The sequence below is a fragment of the Arachis stenosperma genome, chromosome 9 (assembly GCF_014773155.1).
Source record: "Arachis stenosperma cultivar V10309 chromosome 9, arast.V10309.gnm1.PFL2, whole genome shotgun sequence".
Lineage (NCBI taxonomy): Eukaryota > Viridiplantae > Streptophyta > Magnoliopsida > Fabales > Fabaceae > Arachis > Arachis stenosperma.
The window spans coordinates 98,396,282-98,419,610 of record NC_080385.1 but is presented as its reverse complement, the minus strand read 5'-3'; positions in this window follow the sequence as shown (position 1 = coordinate 98,419,610).

Here is a 23,329-nt window from a genome sequence, read left to right as displayed (position 1 = left end):
TTAATCTGCCTAACTGAGATTTACAAGGTGACCATAGCTTGCTTCATACCAACAATCTCTGTGGGATCGACCATTACTCGCGTAAGGTTTATTACTTGGACGACCCAGTACACTTGCTGGTTAGTTGAACGAAGTTGTGAATTCAACCGGTGCCATAATAATGATTTCATACAAGTACAAAAGAATATGGATCACAATTTCGTTCACCAGAAATCAATTGAATTACCATGTGCAGACTCAAAAAAAAGTTTCTATTTTCAGTATTTAATTAAGGGGACACAGAAATTCCCCAGTTACAAAATAAAAAGAATTAATGCACATGGGATAAAATTAAAATCACTGCATGAGTTTGCAATACAAAGTGAGAAAACTGTGGGCAAATAGGTTGAGAAGCTTTAAATTACAAAATATGTGTGTTAGGTGAGATCTTAGACTAATCAAGGATTCACTTATTGGCTCACTTAGCCTTATACATATACCCTTACCTCTACCTTGGCCCCATTACAACCTTGGAAAAGACCTCATGATTTTTGTATGTCTATGTTCTATAATTGTTGATTGGTTAGATGAAGAACAAAATTATAGAAAGTAAGGACAAAAAGAAGAAGAGAGTGATTAACCCAATAAACACTGAGTGACTAGAGAGTAAACACAAAATCCAGTGAGGGTTCAATAGCTCATCACCGTATATCTCTGCTTCAATTGTTAATTGTCTTGCAAGTTTGAAAAATATTTTTACCCATCTCAATTGTAAAAGTGCTTTAACATTATCTAAGGTTCGCTATGCATATATGATTCCTTGAGAATGTGAATTAATTTAACTACATGTAAGTTTTATATACAAGTGAATAACAACTTAGAATTGCATCATTCATTTAGGTAGTTGCATATAGGATAGATTGCATTGCATGGATTTAGCATGAGGACATGCTATTGTTTAAGTGTGGGGAGGTTGATAAACCCATATTTTATGATATATATTGTGCTCAATTTAAGTGATTTATTCAACCCTTCACCTACTTATTCATGTAAATTGTATGGTTTTACTTTCCCTTCCTTATTATGTGATATATGTGAAATACATGTTTCCTATGCTTTAAAAATAATTATTTTAATTACCCTTTATTACCATTCGATGCCGTGATTTGTGTGTTGAGTAGTTTCAGATCTTCTAAGGCAGGAATGACTTAAAGGATGGAAAGGAAACATACAAAAATGGAAGGAAAGCACAAAATGGAGTTTTTGAAGAAACTGGCAGCGACGCGAACGCATGGACGACGCGGCCGCATGCCCAGCGCAAAAAGGGAGCGACGTGAACGCGTGACTGACGCGGCCGCGCGCCTTAAGCAGAACACAGATGATGCGGACGCATGATAAAAGCGAACGCGTGACAAGGAAAACTCCAGATGACGCGATCGCGTGACCCACGCGGACACGTGACAGACGCCACGCACCAGAAATTACAGAAAACACTCCCAGCGATTTCTGAAGCCCTTTTTGGCCCAGATCCAAGTCCAAGAGGCACATATTAGAGGATATGAAGTGGGGGAATGCATCCATTGTGGGGAGATCTCCAGTTATTCACTTTTCATAATTTAGATGTAGTTTTTAGAGAGAGAGGTTCTCTCCTCTCTCTTAGGTTTTAGGATTAGGATTTCTTTTAGTCATTAGGATTGCTTCTTCGTACCAGGTTCAATAATTTATGTTTCTCTTCTATTTTTGTTTACTTTGAAGCTTTTATTTTTATTTGATTTATATTGCTCAATTGGCTTATGAACTTGTCCATGTTAGAATTGACATCTTTATTTAAATATAATTTGAGGTATTTCAGACAAATGATTGCTTCCCTTTTTTTATATAAATAATTTAGATTTTTTACTATTGGCTTTGGTTGATTAGTCGGTAACTCTTGAGTTGTCAAACTCATCGTGATTGATAATTAATATCTTTGCTGATTAATTTAGATTCCTATAACTCTAGTCTTTCCTTAAGAAGTTGACTAGGACTTTAGGTGTTAAATTAATTTATCCATTTAACTGACCTTCATAGTTAGAGGTTGACTTAGTGGGAGCAAAAGTATAATTCTCATCACCATTGATAAGTATAACTAGGATAGGACTTCCAGTTTTCATACCTTGCCAAGAGATTTCTTCATTATTAATTCATTAATTTCTGCAACCCATTGCTCTTGCTCAAAAACCCTTTTCAAAACCCAGAACATTGTTTTCCATAACCAATAATAAAACACACCTCCTTGTAATTCCTTGAGAAGACGACTCGAGGTTTGAATATTGCGGTTTATAAATTATTGGGTTTGTTACTTGTGACAACCAAACGTTTGTACGAAAGGATTTTCTGTTGGTTTAGAAGCTATACTTACAACACGACTACTTTTATAAAATTCTTTACTAGCAAAAATCCTAACGTCACCATTGCACCACCTTCTCGCACTAAAATGGGACTCCAAAAAAATTGGGGATATATATTGGATATGATTCTCCCTCTATAGTAAGGTATCTTGAGATACAAACTGGAGATGTATTTAAAGCCCAATTTGCAGATTGTCATTTTGATGAATCAAAATTTTCAACATTAGGCGAAGAGAATAAGCTTCGTGAAAAGGAACTTAATGGGAATGCATCATCCTTAATGCATTTAGATCCTCGATTAGGGCAATGTGAACTTAAAGTTCAAAAGATTATTGATGAATTCACATTTTATGATGTTTATTTGCTTTAATTGGGTGGATTTCATTAACTTTCCTTACACTTATACCATAAAATAACTTGGTTTTGTAAATTCTCCATAATTTGTGCTCAAAAGTGAAAACATGCTTTTTAGGCCCTAAAGTAGCGGAAATTGGCGAGTTAAGAATTTATTAATAAATATGTTGCAAGTACAGTCCTTAACCAGCCGAAAATCCGCTTATCAATTTAAAAGGGTTGTCACAATATTGAAATTAAAATACTGGGAGTATGAATCCCAGGTCGTCTCCCAACGAGGTGCAGAGAAATGTGCTATTTTATCAATCAGATGTTTTCAAAAAATGGTTGAGTTGATAACAGGAAATTAAATTAGGGAATTTAATTAATCTTAAATAAAAGCCTTGACTGGGAGTAGATTAGTTGGAAGCCCTATTCTTGTTGAAGTACTCTCAAGATTAATTAATAATTGGAAGTTGCTCTGCTTAGTTATCCCTTACTAGGTAAAGGAAAGTCAAGCAAGTTGAAAAGCTGTTTCTAATCACAAGTCCTAATCCTCTCCCTTGGGGAGGACTAGTGTCAATGTTTAGAGGTTGATCCAACAATAATTCCAATTATAATTTCTCTCTTGAGTAATTCAACTCAAGGTTTCCTTTCAATCATCTCCCAATCAAGTTTTGGAACTACTCACTCATCATAATTATAAACATCACAGAATTAATGGGGAAAATAAAAAAAGACATGATAAATAGTAATGAAAAGGATTAATTGAAAATAAAAATAGTCTATATTAATGACTTGTAAAAATAATCCAATGTCAACTCTAGGGGAATTAAGAATATGAAATAATAATGAAAAGTAATTGACAGAATATAATGACTAGTACCGGAGGTAGACTCTTCTCGAAAGCTAAAGCCAAAATCTTCAAAATCTTAACTATGAATGTTCAAGTGAGTAAAACCTAGGGGAGGAGCAATTTCAGATCTAAAAACTAAAAATTATGCGGAATGAATGTTCTCTCATGTTTTTGCATGTTTCTTGGCTCTAGTCTGTGTTTTTGGGCTAAAAACTGGGTTGAAATCCGGCCCAGAAACATCGCCAGCGACTTCTGAGATTCTGCAGATTGCACACGTCACGCGGTCGCGTCATTCATGCGGATGCGTCATTCGGCGTTTCGCTTTTCCACGTGGGCGCGTCGTCCATGCCTCCGCGTCACTTATGATTTTCCAATCTGCGTGGTCGCGTGAGCCATGCGGGCGCGTCACTGCGATTTTCTCTCTTTCACGCGGTCGCGTGAGTCATGTGGCCGCGTCACTTCTCGCTGGTCATTTTCTCAATTTCTTGTATTCCTTCCATTTTTGCAAGCTTTCTTTCCAATCTCCCACTCATTCATGCCCTATAAAGCCTGAAACACTTAACACACAGATCACGGCACCAAATGGAATAAAAGAGAATTAAAATACCTAATTAAAAGTCTCTAGGAAGTAAGTTTTCAATCATGTAATAATTTTAGGAAGGAAATATAAATGCATGCTAATTATATAAATAAGTGGATAAAGATCATGATAAAACCACACAATTAAACACATTGTAAACCATAAAATAGTGGTTTATCAACCTCCCCACACTTAAATATTAGCATGTCCTCATGCTTAGTTGAAGGAGATAGAATAAATGAGTAGGAACATGTAAAAATTCATGCAATGCAATGTAACCTATATATGTGAATGCAACTATATGATTCTTGTCCACCTGATCAAGAGTAAATAAGCTCTTCAAAACAATTACAAATCAAGTTTCACTAATTCAATTCTCATATAGTAAGAACAGATAAAAATGCAAGAAGGTAGCTCATGAAAGCGGAGAACATAGAATTTTAAGCATTGAACCCTCACTGATGATGTATGTATACTCTAATCTCTCCAGTGTATAGGGTAATCACTCTATCCTTCTCTAATCCTGCTCCCTAAATTTTGTTCTTCTCCTAACCAATCAACAACATTTAATATACCAATGCAACATCATGAGGTCTTTTCAAGGTTGTAACGGGGCCAAGGTAAGGGTAAGGATACATATACGGTTAAGTGAGCTTATAAATTGAATCTTTAATTAACTCAAACCTTAACATAACCTATATATATTTTATATAACTTTGGAGTTCGTACCTAGCTACCCAGAATTCCCTTTCACATTCCATACTCATGTATCAACTTTTTATTTTAATTATATCATACATGCATTGATCCTTGAATTCTTAACTCAGCATTGGGGCAGTTTTGTCCCCTTATTTATTTATTGAATATTTTTGGTTTTTTTAACATAAATATAAAAATAAACATAGCTAATCAATGCACATAGATTTTTGATTTATATAGTTTCACATGAGTAGGTGTCCAAATTTCCATTATATTATCATGACACACTCTCTTGTTATCCTTTGTCCCCACAATTTCCCATTCTTAATTAGCACTCACAATTCTATCTTAAACTAACCAAAGATTCAAATTGGGATATATAATTGTTTTCTGCTTAAGGCTAGTAATGTGGTAAATTACAGAACAAATGGGATTTAAAGGCACAAAGTGGCTAACAAAGGTAATTGAAAGGGTAGGCTTAATTTGGATAAGTGAGCTAAACAATTAATGGCCTCAATCATATGCATCATATAAATATATTAAATATTGGACATATAGGATGGAGCAAAATATAGATTACAATCATAGAGAAGTAAACACACAAGAGTAAAACAATTATGGTTAAATAATGTAACCATGCATAAAGGCTCACATCTCACAGGTTGTGTGTTCTTTAGCTCAAAAATCATGTTCCAAATACAACTTCAAGCAAATTTAACACAAAAGTTTTAATTAAAATTAGTGAAATTTTTTGTTCCAAAAAAAATAGAGTCTTAGAAGAAACTTATTGTCTTTTCAATCAAGTAGAACATGCATGCAACTAATCTATTACTATGCAATTTATCCTATTCTACAAAAGAAAAACTAACTAAATATCCTAATTTATTGGTGTTTAGGGAAGGAGAATTACCTCCGAAAGTCAGGTACTGACTGACCTCCCCACACTTAAGGATTTGCACCGTCTTCGGTGCCATCTGTCAGGAACAATGGTAGGCTGGTGGCAGTATCTCCACAGTCGGGACCGTCATGGCTCCCTGTGCTGGTGAAGGAAGTGGAGTTCGGAGTGCATGGGTCGTCGTCAGGTCTGTGATTGCCTATGAGTAGCTCCTTGAGGTATTTGAAACGGCGGTGGTTGCGGCGCTCTCGGAGCTTTGCTTTCTTTTCTTGTTGGTCCAACCGCTTCAGTATTTGGTGCAGCAGCTGACTAGTAGATGGTGGAGGAACTCCAGCATCCTCCGTGGACTGGCTGGTAGTGGCAAGTGGTGGCCTGAGATATCTCCTATTGGGGACGTATTGATCATCCCGTGGAAGTATGGCTTTGGTGTCTCCAGCTCTGTAGGAGACTCCGGCTGCTGAGATAAGATCAGAGACTAAGGCGGGGAAAGGTAGGTTGCCTGCGATCTGCACGTGTTCCATAGCATTCCGGATATGTCTCGGTAAATTCAGAGGCTGGTCTGTGAGGATGCACTATAGTAGAACGGCCATGTCTGCAGTGAAGGAGGACTCATGAGTGCTTGGAAAGACGTAATGGGACATAATCTGTGCCCATACGTGAGCCTCTAAGGTAAGTGCGGAAGCCGAGATTCCCTTAGCACGGGAACGATGGTATCCGAAGATCCATTTGCTGCCAGGTTGAGCGATAACTCTGAGAACAGCGTCCCAGTCAAAGTTGTACGCCTGGTGCTTGATGTCGGCTTTCTGAAAAGCGTCCAATCCTTCTGGAGCAGGGGGAAGATCTAAGGCTCACTGAATGGCCTCTTCTGTAATGGGGACTTGCTTCTAACGTATAAAGACAGACTGTAGAGTTGGCAAGTGGAAGTTGGAGTAGAACTCCACTACCCAAGAAAGATTGACCTGCCTTGGCTGTCTCTGTAGGAAACTCCAATGTCTTTGTGCAATTTGTGCCTCAACAAAGTCGGCTATACGAGGTGGAAGGATAAGAAGGTGTTCATTGTTGTAATTCCGAGCTGCCAGAATAGGAAACATCTGCTCACAGTAGCGATTTGGAAATCGTGCAGTGTCCTTTGCTGGGAAGGCTCTCTCCTTTTCATCAACTTTTATAATTCTTTTAATTCTTTTTGTTGAGGGCTTGACTGTAGTTGAAGAAGGTTCTGCCACTAATGTTCTTTTTGTTCCTTTCCTTGCTGTTGATTTGGGAGTAGCTTTCTCTTTGCCTTTCTTGGTGGCCATCCTGAAAGGGAACGAGGAAAGTAAATTAAATTTAAAGAGATAGAGCAAGGACGAGGATTGAATGAGGAATAATCAGTGCATGGTAAAGATGAATGAAGTGAACACATGGTCATGACAACATGCGAAAAGTTCATCAAAGGGAATAAAACAAGTGCATGATAGGGTAAGTAGATGCAAGATGTTTATTGGCATGCCGGCAAGGGCATGAGTAGCATAGATCAAGCATCACTTCGTAACAAACCATCACGTTTGTATTGACAATTAAATTCAATTAATAAAATAGTAAAGGGAATTTGTGAAAAGCAAGCATTGAATAGTAGAATAGAATAATGTAGAAAAGTGCATGATGCCATACGGGTTTTTTCACAAATACGTAGCATGCATGATAACTAAGGTATGAAAAGTATTAGATTGAACATGCAAGCAATCCTAAAAAAATATATAATTGTCAAACTATTTCTTAATAATCCACAAGCAAAATAATGACCCAAATAAATTTCCAACACCAATTAAAAGAAAAAATAAAAGAAAAGAGAAAAATATGGATAGTGAAAGTAAAAGGAAAAGGGAAAAAAAGAAGATAACATATAAAAATAAGAAGAATAATAGAAAAGTAAGGGGAGAAGAAGAAAAGAAAACCTTGTTAATGGGGGTGGGAGATGGGGGGTGAAAGAGAGAAGGAAGGGGAGAAAGATGGAAGAGGGGAGAAGAGAAATAAGATTGGGGGAGATAAACAGTCTGGCAGATTTGAACGAGCTTGGCGGCGCAAACGATGCGGTCGCGTGGAAAGCCCTTAAGTGAGGTGACACGGACGCGTCGGTCACGCGGACGCGTGACGTGATTTGCGCTAGTGGCACGAGGGCAGCTTTACGCTCGCATAACTCTCTGTTTAATTTATGTTTTGCCAAAATTTTGGGTGGCGCGGCCGCGTCGATGACGCGATCGTGTGGATGGCCATCTTAAGAAAACGGCGCGGACGCGTGGGGCATGCGTTCGCGTGAAAGGACCTGTGCGATTAGCACAAGTGCGGCCCAGCTCCGGCACAACTTTCGGCCAGTCACCCTTGTTACGTCGAATTGCAGGGCCACGCGTTCGCGTGGGTGACGCGGACGCGTGGTGAGGTCAAATTGCAAATGACGCGGTTGCGTCATCCATGCGGTCGCGGGAATCATATTGTGCCTAATGCACGCCTCCAGCCACATTCCGGCGCAACTCTCTGTTCAATCCTTTTTTATTTCCAATACCCATGCGACACGGACGCGTCGGTGACGCTGGCGCGTCGCGTGCTTTTCTAGCTCTTTTTTTTATGCAAATGCAGTATGCAGATGAGGTGCAAGATATAGGCAGTAGTATGGAGAAGAGTTATAGAAGAGGGAGGATAAGGAGAAGAAGGGGAACAATCATACCGTGGTGGGTTGTCTCCCACCTAGCACTTTGCTTTAACGTCCTTAAGTTGGACGCTTCTGGAGCTCAGTTTTCAGTTGCTAGTGGATCCTCCAAGAGGAAGATATCTAACTCATTGTTTTTCATCACCTTCACCATGATAGAGCTTCAAACGATGTCTATTAACCTTGATGAGTTCAGAGCTTGAAGGGTGACTTAGGTGAAAAACTCCGTAGGGCTCAACCTTCTCGACTCTATATGGACCTTCCCACCTTGATCGCAGCTTGCCTGGCATGAGCCTCAGTCTGGAGTTGTAAGGGAGGACTAAATCCCCAGGTTAGAACTCTTTCCTCTTGATGTGTTGATCATGTACAGCTTTCATTTTCTCCTTGTACAGATTTGAGTTCTCATAAGCTTATAGGCGAAGGCTCTCCAATTCTTGCAATTGCAACTTCCGTTCAGCTCCGGCCTTATCGAATCCCATGTTGCATTCCTTTACTGCCCAAAAAGATTTGTGCTCCACTTCAATTGGAAGATGACAGGCCTTGCCATAGACTAAGCGAAAAGGACTCATCGCAATGGGTGTCTTGTACGCTGTTCTATATGCCCAGAGTGCATCTTGCAGCCTAGTGCTCCAATCTCTTCTATGAGGTTTAACTATCTTCTGCAATATACGCTTTATCTCTCTGTTAGACACTTCGGCTTGCCCATTAGTCTGAGGATTATAGGCAGTTGCTACTTTATGAATGATCCCATGCTTCTTCAGTAATCCTGTTAGTCTCCTGTTACAAAAATGGGTGCCTTGATCGCTCACGATTGCTCGTGGTGATCCAAAGCGACAAATAATGTGGTTTCTCACAAAGGAAACAACAGTGTTAGCATCATCAGTATGGGTAGGAATTGCTTCCACCCATTTAGAAACATAATCTACAGCTAACAGTATATAAAGGTGGCCATTAGAGTTTGGAAATGGACCCATGAAATCAATGCCCTAAACATAAAAAATTTCACAGAAAAGCATAATTTGTTGAGGCATTTCATCCCTCTGGGATATATTACCAAACCTTTGGCATGGGAGACAAGATTTACAAAATTCAGCAGCATGTTTAAAAAGAGTGGGCCACCAGAATCCACAGTCTAAGATTTTTCTAGCTGTTCTTTGAGGGCCAAAATGTCCTCCACTCTCAGATGAGTGACAGGCCTCTAAAATGGACTGGAATTCTGATTGAGACACACACCTTGTAATTACCTGGTCAGCGCCACATCTCCATAAATATGGGTCATCCCATATATAATATTTAGACTCGCTTTTCAGCTTGTCTCTTTGGTGCTTAGTAAAATTTGGAGGAAAAGTGTGGCTAACTAGATAATTAGCGACAGGTGCATACCAAGGGACTACTTCAGATACTGCTTGTAGGTTATCAAATGGAAAATTATCAGCTATAGAAGTGGAGTCATCTTTAATGTGCTCAAGGTGACTCAAGTGGTCTGCCACTAGATTCTGGTTACCACTCCTATCCTTTATTTCTAAATCAAATTCTTGTAGCAGCAGTATCCAACGTATAAGCCTTGGTTTAGATTCCTTTTTAGCTAATAAATACTTTAGAGCTGCGTGGTCAGAATACACTACTACCTTAGCACCAAGTAAATAGGCTCGGAATTTATCCAGAGCAAAAATAATAGCAAGAAGCTCTTTTTTAGTAGTAGTGTAGTTAGACTGAGCAGTGTCTAAAGTCTTAGACGCATAAGCAATGACAAAAGGATCTTTACCTTCACGTTGAGCCAGTGCTGCTCCTACTGCATGGTTGGAAGCATCGCACATGATTTCGAATGGCTGGCTCCAGTCGGGTCCTCTCACAATTGGAGCTTGAGTCAGGACGGTTTTCAGCTTATCAAACGCTTGTTTGCAATCCTCACTAAACTCGAACTCAATATCTTTCTGCAGTAGTCTGGATAAGGGAAGTGCTACCTTACTGAAGTCCTTAATGAATCGTCGGTAAAAACCTGCATGTCCAAGGAACGAGCGGACTTCCCTCACAGAGGAGGGGTAAGGCAAGCTAGAAATAACATCCACCTTTGCTGGATCTACAGAAATGCCAGTATTAAACACAGCATGTCCTAGTACAATACCTTGTTTAACCATAAAATGACATTTTTCAAAATTTAATACAAGATTTGTACTGACATATCTATCTAATACTCTAGATAGACTATCCAAGCAAAGGCTAAAAGAATCACCGTAAACGCTAAAATCATCCATAAAAACCTCCATACAATCCTCGAGAAGGTCAAAGAAAAGACTCATCATGCACCTTTGGAAAGTAGCTGGTGCATTACACAAGCCAAAGGGCATTCTCTTATAGGTATAAGTCCCAAACGGACATGTAAAGGTAGTCTTTTCCTAATCTTCAGGAGCTATATGAATCTGAAAATAGCCTGTGTAACCATCTAAAAAGCAGTAATGTGATTTACCTGACAGGCGATCCAACATTTGATCAATGAATGGAAGGGGATAGTGATCCTTATGAGTGGCTTAGTTGAGACGCCTGTAATCAATTCAGACCCTCCAAGCGTTCTGTACTCTGGATGTTATGAGCTCTCCATGCTTATTTTTCACTGTAGTGACTCCAGACTTCTTGGGACCACTTGTACTGGGCTCACCCATTCACCGTCTGAGATGGGGTAGATAATATATGCCTCTAATAGTCTGGTCACTTCCTTCTTGACAACCTCTAAGATAGTGGGGTTCAGTCTTCTTTGGGGTTGACGAACGGGTCTTGCTCCTTCTTCTAAAAATATTCTGTGCTCACAAATTTGAGGGTTGATGCCTACTATGTCTGTTAAACTCCACCCAATTACTTTCTTGTGCCTCCTCAGCACACTAAGTAACTGCTCTTCCTGTTCAGAAGTGAGGTCCCGTGCAATGATAACTGGAAACTTCTGCTTGTCTTCGAGGTAAGCATATTTGAGGTGTGGAGGGAGGGGTTTCAATTCTAACTTCTGTTCATGGTCAGGCTCTGGATTGTCTGGAGCTGGTGGCAGTGGCAGAGTACTTTCATTGTCCTCAAAATTTCCCACACTCGGACCTTGTCCTACGTACTTCTTTTCAAACTCCTCCTAGTGAACTTTAGCTATGGTCTCATCTATGATCTCACACTGGAAGATAGAATGATCTTCTGGAGGATGCTTCATGACTCCATTCAGATTGAATCTTACCACTCGGCCGTCTATTTCAAAAGAGTATGTTCCTGCAAAAGCATCTAATTTGAACTTCGAGGTCTTCAAGAAAGGTCTTCCGAGTAGGATTGATGATGGTTTCTCTGAGTCATGTTGGGGCATCTCCAGGATGTAAAAATCAATGGGGAAAGTGAGACCTTTAATACCCACTAATACATCTTCAGCAACTCCAGCCACTGTAATAATACTTTTATCTGCTAACACAAAACGAGCTGCCGACCTTTTTAAGGGAGGGAGCCTTAAAACATCATATACAGATAAAGGCTTTATACTAACACATGCTCCTAAATCACACATGCAGTCAGAAAATATCACACTTCCAATGGTACAGTTAACCATGCATGGACCTGGGTCACTACATTTTTCAGGTATATTTCCCATTAAAGCAGATATAGAACTACCTAAGGGAATAGTTTCTAATTCATTAATCTTGTCTTTATGTATGCATAAATCCTTTAGAAACTTTGCGTATTTAGGTACCTGTTGAATAACATCAAAAAGGAGAACAGTTACCTCAACCTTTTTGAATATTTCTACCATTTTGGGATCAGGTTCCAACTGCTTTCTGGGCTTCCTTGCAAGTTACAGAAATGGAATAGGACTGGTCTTTTCCATAGCGTCTGCGCCCTTTGGTGCTTCTTATTGTGATCTAGCATCTTCTTCCTCAGTCATGTCCTGTATACCCTTTTCTTCCTTAACATCTTCTATTTCCACTACCTCTTCAGCTGAGGCGTGTTCAGATGGGTTTGGCTCTTCCTGATTCCTCTCTTGTAATGTGGTTCCAGACCTTAGGGTGATGGCATTAATGCCACCCTTTGGATTGGGTAATGGTTGAGAGGGGAGTCCACTAGAGCTTGAGGACTGGTTGTTGGAGTTGTTCATTGATCCAATCTGTGAAACAAGGGCTTGCAGAGTAGAAGTCAGACCATTCAGAGTAGCAGTAAAATTGTTTTCCATGGCCTGTTGTCTCTGATCAATAGATTGTAGTAACTCATCATTAGGAGATGAAGAGGGATAAGTGATCTGAGAGGGCTGCTGAGATGCTTGAGACTGTCTTAAATGAGGTGCTCTGTAGGCATGATTCTGATTCTGCTGCCTGAAGTTGTTATTGTTATTCCACCTCTGATTTCCATTGTTGTCTCTGCCTCCTCTATTATGATTGTCCCTCCAACCCTAGTTAGAATTATCTCTCCAGCCTTGGTTAGAGTTATCCTGCCATCCATGGTTATAGCTGCCACCTTGATTGTACCCTTGTTTGGGGCGGTCATAGAAGTTATGAGTGGCTGCTACGGTGTGGTCCTCCGGTTGAAGTTGCGGACACTCATCAGTGTAGTGACTGTAATCTGCACAGGTTCCACATACTCTTTGTGGAACCAACTGCTGGCTATGCTGTGGTGGAGAAGGCTGAACTTGCTGCGGTTGTTGTTGATTTAGCTGCATCTGCTTCAGCAAGTTAGTCATTTCACATAAGCTCTGAGCTATAGCAGCAGTCTCTTTGCTAGTGGATACCTCTGCAACAGCTCTTGACTGACTTTGTTTCTGCTTTTGATTCCTAGTAGATTCGGCTAAGTCACTGATCAATTGCCATGCTTCTTCCGTAGTCTTGTACTTTTTCATAGACCCATTGCTAGCACCTTCCAATGTGGTCCTATCTTGAGATTTCATGCCCTGTGTAAAGTAGCCGAGCAACACTATCTTGTCAATCATATGGTGGGGACATGCTTCTAGAAGATTATTGAAGCGTTCCAAGTATTCATAGAGAGTTTCAGATTCATCCTGAACGATCATGGACATGCCTTTCCTCAGCTTATCGGCAACTTCAGCTGGAAAGAATTTCTCCAGAAATTCTCTTCTAAGTGTATCCCAGTTGGAAACAGTTGTTCTGGGTTGAGTGTAGTACCACTCTCTTGCCATTCCCTCAAGAGAAAATAGGAAGGCTTTCAACAGAATGGAGATTTCATCAGTGCCATCACGCTTAACAGTAGAACAGGCAGTCTGAAAATCCCAAAGGTGCTTGATAGGCTCTTGAGCAGGTAAGCCATGAAACTTGGGCATCAAGTTGAGTAGTGAAGACTTTATTTCGAAATCCACAGCCACTGTTGGGTGGTGTGCCTGGAATGGTTAAAGTGTAAAATCAGGGGCTCCTTCCTCCTGGATAGTGACTCTCCTAAGTGCTGCCATGTCACCTGCACGTAAATCAACTGGATCAGTAGAGAGGGAGCTTGCTTCTTCCTTAAATGACGTTTCAGGTTCGTCCTCAGAGAGGACTCACCAACGCCGAGCTTGCCTTATGCGTGAAAGAGTTCTTTCAATCTCAAGGTCAAATGCTGGCAAGCTTGGATCAGGAAGTGAACGCGTCATTTAACAAAAAAAAACGTACAGCTCATAGTGACAAAATAAAAAGAAAAATTGCAATTAAATAAAAGCCAATCAATAAATTAGCACACTGTTGCAACTCCCCGACAACGGCACCAAAAATTGATGTAGCAAAAATTGGCGAGTTAAGAATTTATTAATAAATACGTTGCAAGTACAGTCCTTAACCAGCCGAAAATCCGCTTATCAATTTAAAAGGGTTGTCACAATATTGAAATTAAAATACTGGGAGTATGAATCCCAATTCGTCTCCCAACGAATTGCAGAGAAATGTGCTATTTTATCAATCAGATGTTTTCAAAAAATGGTTGAGTTGATAACAGAAAATTAAATTAGGGAATTTAATTAATCTTAAATAAAAGCCTTAACTGGGAGTAGATTAGTTGGAAGCCCTATTCTTGTTGAAGTACTCTCAAGATTAATTAATAATTGAAAGTTGCTCTGCTTAGTTATCCCTTACTAGGTAAAGGAAAGTCAAGCAAGTTGAAAAGTTGTTTCTAATCACAAGTCCTAATTCTCTCCCTTGGGAAGGACTAGTGTCAATGATTAGAGGTTGATCCAACAATAATTCCAATTATAATTTCTCTCTTGAGTAATTCAACGCAAGATTTCCTTTCAATCATCTCCCAATCAAGTTATGGAACTACTCACTCATCATAATTATAAACATCACAGAAATAATGGGAAAAATAAAAGAAGACATGATAAATAGTAATGAAAAGGATTAATTCAAAATAAAAATAGTCTATATTAATGACTTGTAAAAATAATCCAATGTCAACTCTAGGGGAATTAAGAATATGGAATAATAAATGAAAAGTAACTGACAGAATATAATGACTAGTACCGGAGGTAGACTCTTCTTGAAAGCTAAAGCCAAAATCTTCAAAATCCTAACTATGAATGTTCAAGTGAGTAAAACCTAGGGAAGGAGCAATTTCAGATCTAAAAACTAAAAATTATGCGGAATGAATGTTCTCTCTTGTTTCTGCATGTTCCCTGGCTCAAGTCTGTGTTTTCGGGCCAAAAAATGGGTTGAAATCCGGCCCAGAAATACTGCCAGCGACTTCTAAGATTTTGCAGATCGCGCACGTCACGCGGTCGCGTCATTTATGCAGACGCGTCATTTATGCAGACGCGTCATTCGGCGTTTCACTTTTCCACGCGGGCGCGTCGTCCATGCCTCCGCGTCGCTTATGCTTTTCCAATCCGCGCAGTCGCGTGAGCAATGCGGCCGCGTCACTGCGATTTCCTATCTTTCGCGCGGTCGCGTGAGTCATGCCGCCGTGTCACTTCTCGCTGGTCATCTTCTCAATTTCTTGTATTCCTTCCTTTTTTTCAATCTTTCTTTCCAATCTCCCACTCATTCATGCCCTATAAAGCCTGAAACACTTAACACACAGATCACGGCACCGAATGGAATAAAGGAGAATTAAAATACCTAATTAAAAGTCTCTAGGAAGTAAGTTTTCAATCATGTAATAATTTTAAGAAGGAAATATAAATGCATGCTAATTATATGAATAAGTGGGTAAAGATCATGATAAAACCACACAATTAAACACATTGTAAACCATAAAATAGTGGTTTATCAGGCCCTTAATTGCTAAATTTTATTTACTTTAATTCCATTTGATGCCTTGATGTGTTTGTTGAGTGATTTCAGGCTTGTAAGGCAAATATTAGATTGAAGGAATGAAGAAAAGGTATGAAAAAGTGGAGAATTCATGAAGCAATGGAGTTTGGAGCTTTTTAGCAACTGTGCGTGTGCACAACAATGTATGCATTTGCACAGGTGGAAGCGTGCAGTTATACGTATGCACAAGTGGAAAAATAGAAAGTGTGCATACGCACACGTCTGTGCGTACGCACAGGTACTAGCACTCGACCTCATTAATGCAATTCGTTGGCTGCGAATTTTGGGCCCCCAAAACCCAATCAAACTCATTTTTGAAGCTATTTCAACCCTAATTCAAGTGGAGGCAAGGGGGAGCAATTACGTTGAGATTTTTCTATGTTTTTTTCTTAGTTTTCTAGAGAGAGAAACTCCCCCTTCTCTCTAGAATTTAGGTTTTCTTAGTTAATTTCTCTTTAATTTCAGCTTTTGATTCTTGTTCTAATGTAGTTTTATTTATGTTTCCATACTTTATTGTCTTAATTCTCTTAGTTCTTCTTCTTAATTTCTCATTTATGTCACTTTTTATTTTATGAACACTCTTGTAAATCTTAATTTTCATTTAATGCAATTTAATGTTTTTTTGCTTATTGTTATTTAATTCAGTTGTTGTTATTATTTTCTTGCACTTGCTAGCTTTAGATTTTATTTTGATTGCAATTTAATATGCTTTTATTTTCATGCACACCAAGTGTTTGATAAAAACGATTGGCTTTGTTTTTGCTTAGTTTTTCCTCACTCTTTGCTTGGAATTGAGAACTTTGGTGACCTTGAGTCATTGATGTCCATTCTTGATTGATATATTTTAGTAGTTAGTTGATTTGTTTTTCACTAACTCTAAGCCTTCCATTAATAGAGTTGGCTAGGACTTGTGGATTGAGATCAACTATGCCTGTTTGACTTATCCTCGATGTTAGGATTGACTAAGTAGGATTAACTCTTCATAATCATCGTATGTTTGTGGTCAATTGCTAGGATAGGTAACCTTAGCTCTCAATCCATGCCAAGAGGTTCCCTAGCATTTGAATTTTCCTTCTCTTTGATTAATTGCCTTTAATTTAATTGCTTTGATATTTAGTTATTGCATGCCCATTTATTTTCTTACTATTTACATTTCTTGCCCCTTGCCATCAACCCCATTTCTCCATAGCCAATAATTGAGCACTCTACTGCAATTCCTAGGGAGAACGACCCTGGAATTCAAACTCCCTGTTTATATTTGTTTTGAATTGTGACAATTTGTTATTTTAAACTTTGATGTTGGTTGATTGTTGGATTGGGACTATACTTACAATGCTAATTCTATTTTGAGAAAAATTTCTAACCCACTTTTGGCCTTCATCAATTATACATTTATAAAGAATAGCAAATGAATTGTCTGATGCATTTTCTAATACAAAAAAGGATAACTAAGTCCTATATACCAGCTGAAAATGCTCCAATTTGAATTGATGTCTCATTTGGATAAATAGCCACCGAAACAAATTCACGTCAGAAGCGTGGTAGGCCTGTCGGTTCCAAAGACAAAAATTCTCGAAAAAGAAAAGAGGTAAATATTGTTCCTTTTGAAAAAGACAGAGTAAAGACACATGCAGTTGTCCAAAATTCTGATATAGTTTTGATGCCAGAAGATGTTTAGGTACCTGAAAATTGTGAAAATGACGATATCTCGATAAATTATATCTTTACAAAAGAAAAATGGGACCGAAATAAGATAATTGTTAATAAAATATTTGCATATATAATGTGGCATTAAATATGATGCATGAAAGTAAGGATCTTGAGCTAAGAACAGTCGAAGAATATCGACAAAGGAATGATTGGCCGAAATGGGAAGAAGCTATGAAGGCTGAGTTAGACTCACTTGCAAAACAGCAAGTCTTTGGACCTGTAGTCCATACACTAGAAGATGTAAAACCTGTTGGGTATTTGTGAGAAAACGGAATGAGAAAAATGAAGTTGTACGCTATAAAGCTCGACTTGTGGCACAAAATTTTTCACAAAGGTCCGGTATAGATTATGAAGAAATATATTCTCCTGTAGTGGATACAATAACATTGCGTTATTTGGTCAGTTTATCCGTATATCATAAACTACATATGTATTTAATGGATGTGGTAACAGCCTACTTATACGGATCATTGAATCGTTATATCTATATAAAAGTCCCTGAAGGACTAAAGATATCTATACCCTCTAATGAATATTCACAAGGGTTATACTCAGTCAAATTGCAAAGATCTTTATATGGTCTAAAGCAATCTGAATGAGTGTGGTGTAATTGTCATACTAAGTATCTGGCCAAAAACGGATTCAAGAATGATAATATCTGTCCATGTGTTTTCATAAAGAAATCTACATTTAGATTCATTATAATTGCTGTGTATGTTGATGATTTAAATATCACTGGAACTCCTGAAGAGATTCCAACAACTATAAAAGCTCTAAAAGAAGAGTTTACAATGAAAGATCATGGAAAGACTAAATTTTGTCTTGGCCTACAGATCGAGCATACAAAAAATGGGATCTTTATTCATCAAACAACATACACAGAAAAGATTTTGAAGAGATTTTATATAGATAAATCATATCCATTAAGTACCCGAATGATCGTAAGATCTTTGGATATGGAAAAGGATCAATTCTGTCCTAAAGAAGAAAATGAAGATATCCTTGGTCCTGATGTACCCTATCTTAGTGCCATTAGAGCGTTAATGCGTCTTGCTAATAATACACGACCCGATATATCATTTGCTATGAATTTACTAGCAAGGTATAGTTCCTCTCCAACTAGAAGGCATTAGAATAGAATCAAACAAATCTTTCAATATCTTCATAGAACGGTTGATATGAGATTGTTTTATTCATATGGATCTAAGTTACAACTAGTTGGCTATGCAGATGCAGGATACTTGTCTGATCCACACAAAGGGAGATCTCAAACAGGATACCTGTTCACATATGGTGGTACAACCATATCATGGACGTCCACGAAACAGACGATAGTAGCAACATTCTCTAATCATAATGAAATACTAGCGACACATGAAGCTAGTCGTGAGTGTTTTTATCTTAGGAGTTTGATCCAATATAATCTATCATCATGTGGACTGATTGATTAGAAGATAGCTCCAACTATTCTGTTTGAAGATAATACAGGATGCATTACTCAACTTAAAGGTGGATACATCAAAGGTGATAGAACAAAGCATATTTCTCCCAAATTCTTCTTCACTCATGACCTTCAAAATCAAGGAACAATTGATGTCCAACATATCCGCTCAAGTGATAATCTGGCAGATTTATTTACAAGGTCACTTCCAAAATCCTCCTTTGAAAGATTGGTACATCAGATTAGGATGCGCCGATTTCGAGATATTAAATAATGTCGACAAAAGGGAGAGACTGTACTCTTTTTTCCTTGGTCAGGTTTTTTTCCCATTGGGATTTTCTTGACAAGGTTTTTAATGAGGCAGTCCCCATCACAAATGATTTTGTACTCTTTTTCCTTCACTAAAGTTTTTTTTCCCATTCGATTTTTTCTTTAGTAAGGTTTTAACGAGGCATAATCCTAAATAGGCATCCAAGGGGGAGTGTTGTGATAAGATCAAAATGGATGCCCATTAATATGGGCGAGTAATTTTGTTTTCAATACTGAATGACTCAACTTCTCAAGACAAACTAAAGTTAATGAAGTTGAAAATATAAACTTCACCCACCTATAAATAGAGAAGCAACCTGAGGAACAATATACTCAGCAATAAAACAATTCTCTCTCTTTCTTTATGTTACAACTATTTTGAATACTCCTCTCTCTCATGAGTAAATTCCCAAAATGGTCTCCATATTGGGCCCGTGCACTAATGTTGCCCCTCAGTATCCAATTGTTCTAAATGTACCATCCAGTTTGAGCTCCAGGAAACATACAGATCCTTCTAACCAATTCCGGCATGAGTCAGCAGGTGGAGCGTTGGCACTGCCACCTCCACGTAGGACGTCCGAAACGACGTCGTTTTGCTTGTAGAGGGAATGAAACAGAACGGTGTCGTAATGTCATGCAGGAGTATTGAAAGATTTCTTGGGGAAGGGTGATCATTCATAAGTTTTTTTTTCTTCTTCTTCTTCTCTTCAAACGTTTCTTCTCCTTTTCCTTCAGAGAATGTCGTCACAGTAGGGCACATTTTCATTAGTGATTTTTTGAGTTCGTTGGTAGGAGAAGGAAGGACACCAACCAAAGAAAGTTGTTGAACCAGAAGGTATCATCATCGTGAGCATCAACAAGGTTAGCAATATTGTTACGAGTTGAAATTTAATTTTTTGTTTAGGTATTCATTGATGGTTCTTCACTTGGGTTGTTGTTTGAGGTGTTTTCATTTTTGTTTGGTGTTTTGTTGAGATTTTTATGCTGTTAGATTTTTTGTGGTTACTATAATAGCGTGGGGTTTGGGTTGCTCTGTTTTTTTATGTATCAAACATGGGATTTTTTCTTTAATGATACACTTGTTTAGTTGTGGTACACTTTTAGTGCTGCATGTCTTTAATTTGTTTATTTATATATCTTGCAGATGGATGAAGTTTTGGACATTATGTTTCATCATGGAGGAACTTTCAAAAAGGGTTGATGGAAAGATGGGGTACTATCCTGATAATCAAAGCTGCATGGGTAATGTTGAGGTGGATAAGTTGGATGTATTTTATCTGAGAAACTACTATAAGGAGCTAGGTTATGACAGAATGAAAGAAGTTTGGTGGCTTGTACCTGGAAAGAGCATAGAGGAGGATTTAAGGAAGTTAAACACTGATGCAGACTTAGAGAGATGTGTCAGATGGGTTCACAAAACTATGGTCTTTTTGATATATTTATTGAACATGAGGTTTCATCACCTGAACTGCTGCAAGGGAAGGAGGTAATGATATATGTTGATGATGAAGTAAGGGATCTTAGAGAGCAAACAAAGGAAAATGCCGCATCCATCCCACATGATGGTGCCAATCAAAATGCCGAAAAGACTCCTACTGTTGATATTAGTCTACCTAGGAACCAGGAGGTTAAAGCCTTAGTTAAGCTGCTTACTGAACAAAAACTAAAAAAGAAGACTAAGAAAACCCCCAAACCAACTCAAACCAAAGTGAACAGGAGGTATTGCTTGAGGTCTGCTACTGGTGTAGGTTGCACAAAGGGTCAGAAAAAGCCACAAGGTTGCAAGATGCCTGTAATGTTGTTATCCTCTAATAAAGACTCCTCTAATTCTGATGAGACTTCAGAAGATGAGCCTTATAAACCAGTTAGGGAAGACATCTCATCAGATTCATGTGTTGGGGACTCTATTCCTTCACGTAAGGTAAAAAGTAGAAAGAAAACAATAAATAAGAGTGATGAACAGGGTAATGGTAAGGGCAAGAGTAAGGATAAGGAGAAGATATATGTTGATGACAACGCTTTGGTAGAGGATGTTTTGGATGTTAAATTAGATCTTGGATTCGTGGGAGGTGGTAGGACTGATAATTATGATGCATATGATCTTGGGACTGATTCTGATCATGCTAACTCGTGGAATTCATTGGAGACGAAGAATCCACCGAATTCTGAAGATGAACTAGAGGAAGAGACTGATCTGATGAGGTGTTTTCAATTTTTAAGGAGGGTGCTAGGTTCGGTGAATTACATTTAGAGGTTGAAATGAAGTTTAATACGAAGTGGGATTTCAAAGAGGCTGTTAGGGAGTACACAATTCAGGAGGGAAGGCGTATTCAATTTAATAAGAATGATAAGAAGAGGCTACGGGCAGTATGCAAGGTGAAGGAATGCAGCTAGGTTATTTTTGCTTTGAAGAACCGTGAGGATACATGCTGGAAAGTGAAGACGTTTAGAGATGATCATACCTGTGCAAGAGAGGATAAGAATAGAGCAGCCAACAGGAACTGGGTTGCTAGTAAGTTGGTGAGAAAAGTGAGAAAGCATCCCAACTTCAAACATTGTGATGCTAATACATTCTTCAAGACCAAGTATGATTTTTCATTGAATAGGAATTCAATCTCAAGGGCACTATCTGATGCTAGAAACCTTGTATATGGTGATGAAAAGGCATAATATGCAATGGTAAAGGACTATGGGGGAGACACTTTTGAAAACTAACCTGGGTTCGACTGTTCAGATTTGCGTTATTCCGCAGCCAAACGATGAGGTTATTTTTGAGAAGATGTATGTGTGTCTAAGTGGATGCAAGAATGGCTTCAAGGCTGGATGTCATCCACTCATTGGACTTGATGGAGCTTTCCTGAAGACGGTATTTGGAGGACAAATTCTTTCAGCTTTCTATAGGTTTAGGATGTCACTCTGAAAGTTTGTGTTGTTTTGTGAAATAATTATGACAATCTTATATTTGTTTTTGTTTTGTTCAGGGTAATTCATAGACATCTCTGCAACTATGTTATGGTAATTAGGTTACTGGAAAATAGCTAAAACAATGCTCAATATCTTTTTTATTGTTATTGTCATCACTGCATTATTGAAAAATCTTATATGAACTAATGTTATTGTGGATCAGTTATGAATGATACTTTAAGTTAGCTATCGTTATTGTTACTTATCCGTAAGATAATTGGGTGTTCAATTATATTTACGAAAACAAAACCACAGAAACAACCTACCGAAGAGCACAATCATTCGATGCATCAAAACCCACCTTATATCAATTACAATGTTTATAAAATGGATTACATTAACATCATGGTACTGTGCTGCAAGACTGATTCTATTCAAACCTTCAACACTAACATTAACGCAAACACAAATAATACAAAAGTCCTAAACCAAGCACTTGAACCATCACTTTTACATTTTTTATATCTGCTTCCAGTTTATCAACCCTCCATGCAATGTTAATCTTCAGCTCACCATTCTCATTTTCTTCATCAGATTTCACCGAGACCTCATCTTGTACAGAATCTGCCCAGACTAATAACCCACACTAATTCTTTCCACTAGTCTGCAAATATACATTAAGCTTAGCAAACATCTACCTCAAATCAACAATTGTTAAAATTTAAGATAGTTAGTACACTCACATTATAATTTGGACACCCGAAGAACGGCTTATTAGGATGCGTCTCTGTCCTTGATCACCGAAGGACAGGCCGACACCCACATCTGCACCACTCCATAACTGGTGTACGTATGCTTCGTACATTGTTCCTTGTCTACTTTTCCGTCACAAAGGAGCGATTCAACCTTCCTAAAACGTGGCTGTCACTCATGGCCGCAATAATAACAACAAGAAGAAGAGAAAATCGAAGAAGAATTAGAACAAGAAGAAGTAGAAGCAGGGCACTATAACAGGATGAGGAAGAGATTTAGAAAGGAAGAACGAAGAACTACGTTTAGGGTTTATGATTGGTGCCAAGGACTAAATTGGAAAATTTTTGAACGTATTCCACATCAGCTAACCATTTCAGATGTCCTACGTGGAGGTGGCAGTGCCAGGTCAGTGCTTCGCCTGCTGACTCATGCTGGACTTAAGTAGAAGGATCTGTATGTTGCCCGGAGCTCAAACTGAAGGGTACATTTAGAGCAATTGGAAACTGAGAGACAACATTGGTGCATGGACCCAATCTGGAGGACCATTTTGGAG